This window comes from Oncorhynchus kisutch, linkage group LG10 (genome assembly GCF_002021735.2).
Source record: "Oncorhynchus kisutch isolate 150728-3 linkage group LG10, Okis_V2, whole genome shotgun sequence".
Classification (NCBI taxonomy): domain Eukaryota; kingdom Metazoa; phylum Chordata; class Actinopteri; order Salmoniformes; family Salmonidae; genus Oncorhynchus; species Oncorhynchus kisutch.
The window spans coordinates 14,467,416-14,482,913 of NC_034183.2; the positions used below are offsets into that span (position 1 = coordinate 14,467,416).

The 15,498-nt window shown below is 40.1% G+C and overlaps 1 pseudogene; it reads left to right on the top strand.

Moving 5' to 3' along the window:
* Nucleotides 1-4,218: 4,218 nt before the first annotated feature.
* LOC109897792 (troponin I, fast skeletal muscle-like) lies at nt 4,219-15,372 on the top strand (annotated as a pseudogene).
* The last annotated feature ends 126 nt before the right edge of the window (nt 15,373-15,498 follow it).

Below are 15,498 nucleotides of genomic sequence, written 5' to 3' on the forward strand. Positions count from 1 at the left end.
ATCTGTCAATTATATGCATAGTCGAGCATCTTTTCGTGACAAAATATCTTGTTTAAAACGGGAACGTTTTTCATCCAAAAATTAAAATAGCGCCCCCTAAATCCAAATCCCATTCAATCTCTTTAATACTCGTCTCCGATTTTGTATTCTAATTTGTGCAGCATGTAGAGTAACACGTTTCTAGAGGTTTTGAAATCAATGCTTTCTGTCATGTACCACGTTATCTGGAACATTATTCAGTTATTGTTGGATAAAGAAAACTTCATGTTAAGTAAAATCATGAGATTTGTTTTATAGATTTTATTCATTCAACAGTTCAGGCTAATATGAGAAAAAAAACCTGTCAACAATTGGGCTCAGCAATGTTTTCTGCAGTCTTTTTGAGGTCTTTGTCATTGTCACTGAAATTAAGGTGAGTTACTTCATTATTTTGCATTTTTCCCTTTTGTATTACAAAGTAAAAGCAAGTATATTATTTCATTGTTCACTCTTACAATTGAAACAAATTGACTAAGCAATTTTATGTTTTCAAAACTGTAGTTAAATGTTTCCTGTCTACAATTTGCATTTACTGTAATTTATTACTTTCCTACTCTCAACAGATAAATACTCACTAAAACATCAGATGGAATCTTATTGATGCTTCAGTGGTAAGTGCCTTTACAGTGCATTTGGAAAGTATTCAGACCCCTTGACTTTTTCCATATTTTGTTATGTTACAGCCTTATTCTAAAATGGATGAAATATATTTTTCCCCTCATCAATCTACACACAATTCCCCATAATGATAAAACAAAAGCAGATTTTTTTTGTGCAAATCTACCAAATAAAAAACCCAGAAATACCTTATTTACATAAGTATTCAAACCCTTAGTTATGAGATTCAAAATCTATCTCAGGTTCATCCTGTTTCCTTTGAATGGACATGATTTGGAAAGGCACACTCCTGTCTATATAAGGTCCCACAGTTGACAGTCAATGTCAGAGCAAAAACCAAGCCATGAGGTCGAAGGAATTGACCATAGAGCTCGAGACAGTATTGTGTCAAGACACAGATCTGGGGAAGGACACCAATTTTTTTTTGCACCATTGAAGGTCCCGAAGAACACAGTCGCCTCCATCATTCTTAAATGGAAGAAGTTTGAATCCACCAAGACTCTTCCTAGAGCTGGCCGTGCGGCCAAACTAAGCAATCGGGGGGAGAAGGGCCTTGGTCAGGGAGGTGACCAAGAACCCGATGGTCACTCTGACAGACTCCAGAATTCCTCTGTGGAGATGGGAGAACCTTCTAGAAGGACAATCATCTCTGCAGCACTCCACCATCAGGCCTTTATGGTAGAGTGGCCAGATGGGAGCCACTCTTCAGTAAGAGGCACATGACAGCCCGATTGGAGGTTGCCAAACGGCTCCTAAAGGACTCTCAGACCATGAGAAACAAGATTCTCTGGTCTGATGAAACAGAGATTGAACTCTTTGGCCTGAATGCCAAGCGTCACGTCTGGACGAAACCTAGCACTATCCCTACAGTGAAGCATGGTGGTGGCAGCATCATGCTGTGGGGATGTTTTTCAGCGGCATGGACTGGGAGACTAGTCAGGATTGAGGGAAAGATGAGCAAAGTAGAGAGAGATCCTTGATGAAAACCTGCTTCAGAGCGCTCAGGACCTCAGACTGGGGTGAAGGTTCACCTTCCAACAAGAAAACGACTCTAAGCACACAGCCAAGATAACGCAGGATTGGCTTCGGGACAAGTCTCTGAATGTCCTTGAGTGACCCAGCCGGAGCACGGACTTGAAACCGATCTAACATCTCTGGAGAGACCTGAAAATAGCTGGTCAGCAACCCATCCAAACTGACAGAGCTTGAGAAGATCTGCAGAGAAGAATGGGAAAAACTCCCCAAATACAGATGCCAAGCTTGTAGCGTCATACCCAAGAAGACTCAAGGCTGTAATCGCTGCCAAATGTGCTTCAACAAAGTACTGAGTAAAGGGTCTGAATACTAATGTAAATAAGATATTTCTAATTATGTTTTGCAAACATTTGCAAACATTTCAAAAAACGTGTTTTCGCTTTGTCATTATAGGGTAATGTGTGTAGATTGATGAGGGGAAAAAACAATTTAACAATTTTAGAATAAGGCTATAAGGTAACATAATGTGGAAAAAGTCAAGGGCTCTGAATACTTTCCGAATGTACTGTATATTGAGGATTTGTATTTATTCTTCTAATAGCACAGTTTACATGAATATTATATTCTGACTAATGTAACAAGTTATTTTAAGACACAGTGGCCGTGAAAGGGGGTATTGGGATATGCAAAAAAACAGCAGCGGGATATGAGAATGAAAAACCCAGCAGCATTGTAGTTCTTGACACAAACCGGTCTGCCTGGCACCTACTAACATACCTCTTTCTAAGGCACTTAAATATTTTGTCTTGCCGATTCACCCACTGAATGGCACACATACACAATCCATGTCTCAATTGTCTCAAGGCTTAAAAATCTTTATTTAACCTGTCTCCTCCCCTTCATCTACACTGATTGAAGTTGATTTAACAAGTGACATCAATAAGGGATCAAAGCTTTCACCTTGATTCACCTGGTCAGTCTGTGTCATGGAAATAGCAAGTGTCCTAAATGTTTTGTACACTATAGGACAAATATAAGCATCCACCAAATTATTCTTATTATATAGAAAGCATTTTGTCCAGATGTCTCCCCCGGGTAATAAAGGAATTTGCAGAGGATCTAGCTAGTTTCAGTTTAGTTTCAAGTTTCATTAGTCGTATGTAAAGAACACGTAGTATACAAAGTCCAACAAAATGCTTACTTGCAGGTTCCTTGTCAACATTGCAAAACAATAAGAAATAATAAAAGATAAGAACATAATGTAAATGGCATTTGAGCATACATATATTTATTACATGAAGGCACAATTTATAGTCCAATATGTACACGTGTATCAGGGAGGATTGGGGGGGGGGCAATCTCTGGTGGTCACACACTTAGTAAACACCTATTGGTTTATGTACCTTAAGTGTGGTCCCCAGTCCTGGAAGGAAAAGTGACTGGAGACCAATATCTCCTCCATCCTGTCTGGGCAAATTCCAGGAAAGGTTCATTGTGAAGAGCTTCTACCTACAGTAGTTGCTCTTCAGGAATGCAAAAACCAGTATGCATACTTGGCTAAACACAGCACAACAAATGAGCTGGTCAGAGTCACACACACCTGGCTTACAGAGACAGACTTAAAGCAAACCACGGTGGTTCAGGTTCTGGTGGCTGACATGTCACAAGCTTTTGATCGTGTCAACCATGCTAAACTCCTCCAGCATCTGGCCAGTCTGGGTCTGTGTCCAAGGCTACTCACCTGGCCTCACAGCTACACAACAGGGAGAACACAGAGGGGGATGGCACATGGAATGTACAGCTCATGGACAGAGGTAACATCTGGGGTCCCACAGGGTAGGGTTGTCTCGCCTTACCTCTTTCTGCTCCACATGTGCACTCGGAGAGTCATCTTTGATTTGTCCTGTTCTTTAAGGCTAGAAAACATTGAAAATGACACCTCAATGGAAGAGGAGGTGAAGTAACTGGATGAATGGGCGGCAGACAACAACATACTTCTGTCCAACTAAGAATTTGTTTCTCTAGAAATCCCCCCCAGCAGGCTCCAATGAACCTGGGTAGACAGGCTGTTCCAGTTGGAACAAAATACCTTGGCTTCCACTTGGACAACCAACTCAGTGGTAACCAACATATTGACCAGGCAGTGAAAAGGGCTTCAAAGCATCTACCCTTCCTGACTGTGATGGCAAGAAACAGTCTTCACACTGAGGACCTTGTGGAAATCTACACCACACTGATCCTACCATGCCTTGAGTATGTCAGTATGTAGCTGGTGGGCTGCACAAAGAAGCAGCAAGCTGCACTGGACAGGGTACAGAAAAGGACATGCAAGATAATAACAAAGAAGAGAGACATCCCACTGACTCTTCACCCTGTTGCAGGAGAACTTTCCTGTAATGCAGGAAATGTAAAACTTCTAGTGTATTTGAGGTTTAAAAAGGCTTCTGAAGCTTGTAATTCCCACTTTGAAATTTCAGACTTGATTTTCCCTTACGAAAAATGTATCAACCCCTACAAATATGTCCATTAATTATAATACACACAATACTACACATTTCCTGTTGCTTGCTGCAAGATTATTTTCCTGCTGTAGCAAACTGCCTCAAATTAAGATCCTACATCTCTACATAATCTCCTACCACAGAGAAGGGTAGACAGTACTTGCAGAGTCCTCCGAAACCAGAACTAATTGTCCAGCATCAACGCAAGGACAAATAGGCTGAATAATTCTGCTGTAAAGTCTTGGTCTTCACTGTACGTTTGTAACTCATCTTGCAATTGACAGGCGGTTACATAAATAAGCAATACAACTACAATAACAATCTTGAAGGGTTGCTTATATATATATAGGCAGCAGGGAGGTTGGGTTGTGACTAGAGTTACAGCAGCTTGCTGAACCATTGGTCTGGAGCGGGACTTCAATCCAATTCCATAAAGAGAAATGCAGAGTTTTTCTGATCCGTTACAGTATCCCATTAAAACCCTCATAACATTTCAGTTGCCTGTCACAGTCCCAGACGTGTATACTGCTCGATCGCCAGCTTTCTCTAACAGGTGAGAACCTCTCACCTGTCTATCCTGACTCTCTATCTGCTCCCTGTTTTCAGCTTGGTTAAGCATCACAGGATTTCAGCAACTCCACTGGTTTTACTGTTCTGGATTAGCACTCCTCCTTCGGTTTGGAAACCCTGCAATCAGCTGCACACGTGAGATCAGACCAGGTGTCTCTCTGTGTGCAAAAGCACTGTTTAAATCGGTTTAGATAAAGCTTTGATGATAAAGAAACTAGTGATAAACCTTTAATGTTGGGGGGGGGGGGTATAGTCCTGTCAAAACACCCATATTATAGAGCATTTTTCAACGGTTGGGTCTAATCCTGAATGCTGATTGGTTAAAAGCGCAAACACCGGCTTCTCGAGCATTATCACTTATTTAACAACTTTGCTCACTTGTCTTTTAGTCATAAAATTGTCATAAAATTAATCTCACAAGAAATAAGAATGTGCAGGGTTAACATGTTTATCTTATTTAATACGTTTGTTTGAGTTCAATATAGTCTGGAATGTAGTGTTAAATATATCTAATTGTGTAACTGACGTAACCGAATCAGACGTGGCAAATTCTGGCGAACATCGCTGTTCAATGAGGTGTAGCAAATTCTGGCGAACATCGCTGTTCAATGAGGTGTAGCAAATTCTTGGGAACATTGCCAGCTACTTGATATTTTTAAACCATACTCCTACATGAGAAATTCAATTAGAAAGCTATACACACTCGCCAGTCTCCTTTGACGTCAGTGGACATACATTTCATTCGATTTTGTCAGTTGTCATGTATTTATGTCATGTGCATCATGCCAAAGTACATTTGATTTTGTTTACAAATGTAATGATTTTTGTGTAAGTTTATAATTACTAGCATTTCCAATTTGATTGTTGTTGGATCTTCAAAGATTAGTTTGAAATCGTTTTAATTTGGAATGCGAATATGTCTTGGGTCGTCACATACATCACAGATAATCACCTCTGTCCTTCAAGACCACATCCTCAGTCACTGGCAGATGCTTACAAATATTGGAAAGTACATGTAGCATGGTTCATCATTTTGTCCAATCATAATTTTTTAGAGGGCGAAGGCTGCGTGGTTGTAAATCTATTGATTATTCTGTATGTTGGGGATGAAGCTCCTTCAAATCGTCGTCCTTGGCTGTCTCAGTGGTGTACTGTGCTACAGTACGGTTTGGAGGCACATGAGAAAGTGTTAGGTTATAATTGACCTGCTGATGACAACTGACAGTATCAGAAGAGAATCCCAAGAAGACAGCTGGCTCCTTCCTTAGACACAATTTTAGAAATGAGCTCCTTTCCCTGAACACAGCAGGGAAATAACTATCCTAACCCTCTTGCGTGAAACTAGCGTCAGTGTGCTGCTAACAGTGCTGTCCCTGTCCCCTTTCTGGGCTTGAACTACTGGTCCTCTGGTCGCAAACACACGTGACCGCCAAAACCAGTTGTGCTGTAGAAAAGGATCCAATTTGATAGCACCATTGGCGACATTTCAAGCTAGCTGTGGAGTGAGTTTACGGCACATTCTTAACTGTTACATGAGGAAGCACAATGTTACCTCTCATCGAAGTCAATTCTGTTTGGTAAAGTATTGCTATTGGTATTCAAATGCTATTCAAATGAAAAACAAAGTTGTCAAGAGTGCATAAATATTTGCAAGTTAGTGTTAGGGTTAGGGTTAGTGTTGAGTTTATTACATTGTTGTATTGTCGTTTCTTTCCAAAGGGGTCTGAAGCAAACAAGATGTCTGAGGAAGTTCCAATATGTTCTTATGATACCAGTGACTATATTTGTCTGCCCTGTGTGAATAATATTAACTTCACTACTATATTGGTGTTCATCAATGGAACAGCCTCCCATTATGGGCAAGTGGGGTAAGATGGGATATTTTATATATGCTCAATGTGGGGAAATAAATATAACATTCACTCTATGCTGTATACTTCGTGATCTTGGACATCCATGTATACAGTATCAATAAATTGCCTTTTTTAATTAATGGTTGGAAACTCAACTTTACCTCTCCAGTGCCCCATGTCCCATTTTTTTTAAATCCGAAATGTAAACATTTCTAGGAAATTCACACATCTTTTGATCAACTCTTTTAGGAAAATAATGGCATCGAGTCACAAGCATCATCTGAAGGTAATTTGTCACAAGTAAAATTGAATTCAATTTTTTGTAATTAAACTTTATCTTGAGCACAATATGTTATAATGTTACATTATAATGAAAGTCTTTGTGTGTTGTGATGTGTATTCCACTGTTAACCTTCATCCAGGTGTGTCACTATTCCAGCTTCTCTCTCCTTCTCCAGAGCTTGATGCTCCAGATTGCTAAGGGCTTGCTAGATGCAGAGGCCATAGAGGCAGTGGAAGATTTTTTTTTTACATGGATGAGAACTGCGCTGCATTGGACATGCCTGGGTCATTGGCAGAACTGCAGGTACAGTATCAAATGCTTAAACTACATTTTCAATCGACACTGTTAGGAAATTCACTTTCGTTGCGCCACAGTGCAGGTGGGTTGTTTTTATTACATTCAGTTCTTAATTTCAATCTTTAGTTGTTCAAGATTCCTTTTGTTAATAATCTCCTGCAGGAACTGTGCAAGACAATTCATCACCAGATTGATAAAGTGGATGAGGAGAGATACGACCTGGCAGGCAAAGGAGGCAAGTGTGACAAAGAGGTACAGAAACCAAAGTTAATCTGTCAAATGAAATCCTATTGTAGCCATTTGAGGTTGATTATGTTTGTTGATTTTCTCTCTTGTTAAGAGTGCAGATATAGTCTTTTTCCTGACTTCCTCTCTTCACAGATTGAGGATTTGAGGATTAAAGTGATTGAGTTCCAAGGCTTGTCTGCTGATGCTATGCTCCAGGCTCTGCTGGGCTCCAAGCACAAGGTGTCTATGGATTTCAGAGCCAACCTGAAAGAAGTGAAGAAGGAAGTCAAAGAGGAGGTGGGTATTTGTGTGGAAATCTACAAAGCAGAAAATTGGTATAATACTATGGAAGGATATCAGGTGAATACCCATGGGAAGATGTAAGATGTTTTGAGTTGGGGGGGGTTCACCTTTATAATAAAGCGTTGCCTGTCTCTATCATCGAATTTCTCAAAAGTGAGCGTATAGTGGTGCAGAAGACAGAAGCAGAAGACATTCTATAATTTAGCAAAAAGCATTTCATGCAATTCTACATAATTTTACATGAAGGGAGACATTTTCAAAATATTTTTTAATACCAAACAAATAACCATAATGACAGGGTCCTCTGACTCTGAAATAACCATAACTACAGGGTACTCTGACCCTGAAACAACTGTAATGACAGGGTACTCTGACCCTGACCCTGAAACAACCGTAATGACAGTAATGACTGAGATCAATAGAAACAACCTAGTCTTGAATGCAACCAATAGCCAAGGCCAAGTATTCCCAAACTGGGCTACGCGAAATGTCGTCGAGGGTAGGTCAAATTAAACATTTCAAAAAATCTAAATATATATATATTTTTTTTTTTCCCTTCACATTTTCAAAAAGTCTATTTATATCTTCCAATGGGGCTATACATTTGGGTGAGTTTTTTTTCTCGCCTGAGTAGCCTAGTTTCACTGGCAAAAATTAAATGAAACTAGTGTTCAGCGTAATAACAACACAATGTCAAATACAGGTAGTCTAGTCAAATAATTAACATCCAATCACATTAACCGTTACTCTCTTGCTGGAATTCCACTAACGGTCCATATGTAGTCAAATGTAGCTGCTGCTCATTCCGTTTGCTCGAAAATTGATAAATGGTTAAAAAAAGTAAGGCCTGCGTCCATAGAGACACATACCAGCTCTCCTGGTAGTACTGCTACAACCAGTAGTACTACACCTACACCTGTCTATGACACAAGTTGTTCTATTCATCCAATGCTAGCATCAGTAATTCTACATTTGTTGTTAGCCCAGCTAGCATGGACACTGACAGTTGTGAATCTGATGCAGCCGAAGAGCTACTGCCCCCTTACCTGGGAAAGCACCGAACAACAGACAGGGACGTTGGACCATCGAAGAGGAGCAAATATGATGAGAACTACGTTTATTTGGGGTTCACTTATATTGGGAGTAGTGCCTTTCCTCAGCCACAGTGTGTTATATGTGCAAAAGTACTATCTCACAACTTGATGAATCCTTCATTCTTGTGCAGACACTTAGAAACAAAACATGCCAATTTGAAAAATAAGCCACCTGCTATTGAACATTGAATCGTGTGCTACTAATTTTTTGAGCAAGAATTAAGACGACTTTCGAGTAGTAAGGCATGTATAAAAGCAATAGTTCCATTAATAAGAACAGGCTAGAAGTGTCTTATATGATGAGCTACCGAGTGACTAGAACAGGCAAGCCCCATGCTATTGTGGAGGACTTAATTCTTCCTGCTGCCACGGATATGGCTGGGACAGTGCTGGGGGAAAAGGCCAAAAAAAACTATACAGACAATGTCTTCATCAAACAACACTGTTTCATGACGCATCAGTGACATGGCAGGAGATGTCTTGAAACAATTACTGCTTCGCATACAAGCCAATGAATTCTGTGCGTTACAGCCGGAGGAGTCAACAGACGTGGCGGACCTGGCACAGCTCCTGATAAATATCAGTTACGTTTATGGGGGTCATTAAGGAAGACATCCTCTTCTGGAAACCAGGACAACACGAGAGGATATTTTTAAAGTACTGGACAGCTTTGTGATATCAAATGGACTTTGGTGGTCAAGATGTGTTGGTATCTGTACTGATTGGTGCAAGAGCCATGACAGGGAGACATAGTGGTAATGTGAGTGCAAGCAGTTGCTCCTGACCCCACTTGGGTACACTGCACTTGGGTATTTTCTGCACTATGCAATGATATGGGCAGCGACCATGTAACGCTTTTGCAACATACAAAAGTGAGCTGGTTATCAAGGGGCAAAGTACTGACACGTTTCTTGAATTGAGAGACGATCTTAAAGTTTTCTTCACTGACCATAATTTTCATTTGTCTGACCGCTTGCATGATGATGAGTTTCTCACATGACTGGCCTATCTGGGTGATGTTGTTTCTCACCTGAATGATCTGAATCTAGGATTACTGGGACTCTCCGCAACTATATTCAATGTACGGGACAAAATTGAGGCTATGATTAAGAAGTTGGAGCTCATCTCTGTCTGCATTAACAAGGACAACACACAGGTCTTTCCATCATTCTATGATTTTTTTTGTGTACAAATTAACTCAAGCTTACGGACAATGTCAAATGTGATATAGCGAAGCACCTGAGTGAGTTGGGTGCGCAATTACTCAGGTACTTTCTCTAAACGTATGACACAAACAACTGGATTCGTTGTCCCTTTCTTGCCCTGCCTCCAGTCCACTAACTGATATCTGAACAAGAGGGTCTCATCGAAATTGCAACAAGCAGTTGATTAAATGTAATTTAATCAGAAGCCACTGACAGATTTTGGATTGGGCTGCGCTCAGAGTATCCTGCCTTGGCAAATCACTCTGTTAAGACACTGATGCCCTTTGCAACCACGTACCTATGTGAGAGTGGATTCTCGGCCCTCACTAGCATGACAACTAAATACAGGCACAGACTGTGTGTGGTAAAAAGACTGAGACTCTCTCCAATACAACACAACATTGCAGAGTTAAGTGCATCCTTTCAAGCATACCCTACTCATTAACCTGTAGTGAGTTATTCGCCATTTTTTGATGAACAAATAAGGTTTTATATGTAAGATGGCTAAATAAAGAGCAAAATTATTGATTATTATCATATTGTTATTTGTTCCCTGGTCCTATAAGAGCTCTTTGTCACTTCCCATGAGACGGGTTGTGACAAATGTATCAGAAATATTGTATAGTGTGTGTGGCAGGCTTACAACGATACCAAAAAATTTGAGAGTGCGTAAACCCTGGTGCTAGAGGGGGTACGCAGCTGGAGGTTGAATGTTTAAAGGGGTACGGGACTATAAAAAGTCTCTCAGTCCCTGCCGCTTAAAAATATCCCCACAGCAGGATTCTGCCACCACCATGCTTCACTGTAGAGTTGGTGCCAGATTTACTCCAAACGTGACACTTGGAATTCAGGCCAAAGAGTTCAATCTTGGTTTCTTCTGACCAGAGAATCTTGTTTCTCATGTTTCGAGAGTCTTTAGGTGCCTTTTGGCAAACTTCAAGTGGTGTGAAAAGTGCCTTTTACTGAAGAGTGGCTTCTGTCTGGCCACTCTACAATAAAGGCCTGATTGGTGGAGTGCTGAAGAGATGGGGCGGCAGGGTAGCCTTGTGGTTAGAGCGTTGGACTAGTAACCAGAAGGTTGCAAGCTCAAATCCCCGAGCTGACAAATCTGTCGTTCTGCCCCTGAACAGGCAGTTAACCCACTGTTCCTAGGCCGTCATTGAAAATAAGAATTTGTTCTTAACTGACTTGCCTTGTTAAATAAAGGTAAAAAAAAAAAATGGTTGTCCTTCTGGAAGGTTCTCCCATCTCCACAGAGGAACTCTAGAGCTCTGTCAGAGAGACCATCTGGTTTTTGGTCACCTTCCTGACCAAGGCCCTTCTCCCCTGATTGCTCAGTTTGGCCGGGCAGCCAGCTCAGTGGTTACGAATTTCTTCCATTTAAGAATGATGGAGGCCACTGTGTTCTTGGGGACCTTCAATGCTGCAGACATTTTTTGGTACCCTTTCCCAGATCTGTGCCTGGACACAATCCTGTCTCGGAGCTCTATGGACAATTCCTTCGACCTCATGGCTTGGTTTTTGCTCTGACATTCACTGTCAACTGATGGACCTTTTATAGACAGGTGTGCCTTTCCAAATCATGTCCAATCAATTGAGTTTACCACAGGTGGACTCCAATCAAGTTGTTGCAACATCTCAAGGATGATCAATGGAAACAGGATGCACCTGAGCCCAATTTTGAGACTCATCGCAAAGGGTCTGAATACTTATGTAAATAAGGTATTTCTGTTTGTTTATTTTGAATACATTTAAAAAGATTTTTAAAATCTGTTTTCGCTTTGTCATTATGGGGTATTGTGTGTAGATTGCTGAGGATTTTATTTTGTTTAATCTATTTTAGAATAAGGCTGTAATGTAACAAAATGTGGAAGAAGTCAAAGGGTCTGAATACTTTCCAAAGGCACTGTATGTGTGCTCAGCGGTGATGACAGATGCACTCGTGCCAATAACCTATCCCTCAAAGATACTTTGTAAAACAATGCTGTTCGCTCAATATTGGGAGTTGATCAAATATCAGTAGTGGAAAAAGTACCCAATTGTCAAACTTGAGTAAAAGTAAAGATGCCTTAATAGAAAATGACTCAAGTAAAAGTGAAAGTCACCCAGTAAAATTCTACTTGAGTAAAAGTCTAAAAGTATTTGGTTTAAAATATACTTAAGTATCAAAAGTAAAAATCTAAGTATGAATAATTAAAAGTTCCTCATATATTTACAAAATAAACGGCAAAGTGTTCTTGTTTTTTAAAAATGTACGGATATCCTGGGGCACACTCCAACACTCAGACATATTTTACAAATGAAGCATTTGTGTTTAGTGAGTCCGACAGATCTGAGGCAGTAGGGATAACCAGGGATGTTCTCTTAATAAGTGTGTGAAATGAACAATTTTCTGTCCTGCTAAGCATTCCAAATGTAACGAGTACTTTTGGGTGTCAGCGAAAATGTATGGAGTAAAAAGTACATTCTTTTCTTCAGGAATGTAGTGAAGTAAAAGTTGTCAAAAATATAGATAGAGGAGTAATGTACAGAAACCCCCAAAAACGACTTAGGTAGTTCTTTAAAGTATTTTTTAGGGGTTTTAGGCTGGGTTTCTGTACAGCACTTTGAGATATCAGCTGATGTAAGAAGGGCTTTATAAATACATTTGATTTGATACTTCACGAGGCTATGTATCAGTGCCTACATACAGTCGTGGCCAAAAGTTTTGAGAATGACACCAATATTAATTTCCACAACGTTTGCTGCCTCAGTGTCTTTAGATATTTTTTGCCCGATGTTACTATGGAATACTGAAGTATAATTACAAGCATTTCATAAGTGTTAAAGGCTTTTATTGACAATTACATGAAGTTGATGCAAAGAGTCAATATTTACAGTGTTGACCCTTCTTTTTCAAGACCTCTGCAATCCGCCCTGGCATGCTGTCAATTAACTTCTGGCCACATCCTGACTGATGGCAGCCCATTCTTGCATAATCAATGCTTGGAGTTTGTCAGAATTTGTGGGTTTTTGTTTGTCCACCTACTTCGAGGATTGACCACAAGTTCTCAATGGGATTAAGGTCTGGGGAGTTTCCTGGCCATGGACCCTAAATATCGAGGTTTTGTTCCCCGAGCCACTTAGTTATCACTTTTGCCTTACGGCAAGGTGCTCCATCATGCTGGAAAAGGCATTGTTCGTCACCAAACTGTTCCTGGATGGTTGTGAGAAGTTGCTCTCGGAGGATGTGTTGCTACCGTTCTTTATTCATGGCTGTGTTCTTAGGCAAAATTGTTTAGTGAGCCCACTCCCTTGGCTGAGAAGCAACCCCACACACGAATGGTCTCAGGATGCTTTACTGTTGGCATGACACAGAACTGATGGTAGTGCTCACCTTGTCTTCTCCGGACAAGCTTTTTTTTGGATGCCTCAAACAATCGGAAAGGGGATTCATCAGAGAAAATGACTTTACCCCAGTCCTCAGCAGTCCAATCCCTGTACCTTTTGCAGAATATCAGTATGTCCCTGATGTTTTTCCTGGAGAGAAGGGGCTTCTTTGCTGCCCTTCTAGACACCAGGCCATCCTCCAAAAGTCTTTGCCTCACTGCGTGCAGATGCACTCACACCTGCCTGCTGCCATTCCTGAGCAAGCTCTGTACTGGTGGTGGCCCGATCCCGCAGCTGAATCAACTTTAGGAGACGGTCCTGGCGCTTTCTGTACTTTCTTGGGCACCCTGAAGCCTTCTTCGCAACAATTGAACCGCTCTCCTTGAAGTTCTTGATGATCCGATAAATGGTTGATTTAGGTGCAATCATACTGGCAGCAATATCCTTGCCTGTGAAGCACTTTTTGTGCAATGTAATGATGACGGCACTTGTTTCCTTGCAGGTAACCATGGTTGACAGAGGATGAACAATGATTCAAGCATAGAAACTATTACATTTCATAAGCATTAGAAACATGTATTTTCACTTTGGCCTATAATGGCTAATTCGTGAATTACCGAATATTGGATTGTTAGTATTTCTCACACAAAGGCTAGGATTTAATCACTATCAATGTACTTTCTTTCCTTTTTACAAAACCCTTAAAGCTCAAATTTTAAATAACCTAAACAAATAGCTTAGATTCTCTCTTGACCTGATCTCTCTGCTGTAACACCCACTCTACCCTTACAGGACAAAGATGCAGTTGGTGACTGGCGTAAGAACATTGATGACAAGGCAGGCATGGACGGCAGAAAGAAGATGTTTGAGGCCGCATAATATCTGTCGCACGACTCAGTCCCATTTCACTTGCCTTTCTCTATGTCCTAATAATAAGTCAGTTGTTGTCAGCCATGGCTGTATTTTGTATTTAGATGTTAGATATATAAAGTCGTTTTGTGGTTAAGTCAGATATGGATTTGTATGACCATGTTGTCGACTGAGATCATTTCCCTTTTCACAGCAACTTGAACACTTGCTGTATGAAGAAATGTACTTAAGTATATATGACTGAATATTAAATAAATATTTGAACCTTTACAACTGGAATAGCATTTTTATTTTGCGTGCATGTCTTTTAGGGTTTTGTGATGAATAAAAAGAGAACACGACTTATGCAGTTGCCTACTTGATTTGGGTATGAGTAGCACACGATTCAATGTTCAATAGCAGATGGCAATTAGAAGCTAGTTGTAAAAATAAAAAAATGTAACGACTGAAGGACTTTAATCTTAGAACATAATTTCTTAGAACATGTCACACAAACCAAAAGGTGTAAGCTCTGTGCATGTTCTCTCTCCCTCTCTCTTTTTCTCTCTGCCGAATCCTGCTGTAATTATGACTCCTAGAATTGGTAGCATCTCTTTATTGTTTGGCCATCTTGAGCATGGAAACTGATACAAACATATTTAGGCTAGGATTTAATCAATTGTTCAATACTAATACAAAAATTTAAACAGTAATTTTATATGAAACATGGAGAATGAATATAGTGTAACATGTTATAACTTTCATGACTAAGCATGAATAAACTATTTATAATCTATTAGTAAATAAGTATTTCATTATTTGTAAACATTTATAAACATGTATACGTTTTTATAAGCATAGAAACTATTACATTTCATAAGCATTAGAAACATGTATTTTCACTTTGGCCTATAATGGCTAATTCGTGAATTACCGAATATTGGATTGTTAGTATTTCTCACACAAAAATCAGCATGCATAGTCTGTTGACCAGGGTAGTTGAGTATTCATGATGTTTTCTTGTATTCATGATGAAAAACCTATGTTTTCTTGTGTCTTATGACACCATAGGTTGGTGTTGTATCTTGTGACATCTCCGCTGTAGCGAGAGCAAGACAGCGGTGGACTAGCATGGATATGTCGCCCTCTACTGCCTCACCGTAGCACACACAACTGCAGGTATGGGAGAAATAAGAAACCTGTTGGCTGACCATGGTAATCAATTCAGATATGGATCATCTGTGTAATAGATCTTCTTTGTATTTTTGCCTACTACAGCTTTGATGTGATTTATTGACAAGTGCTTTGGTTTTA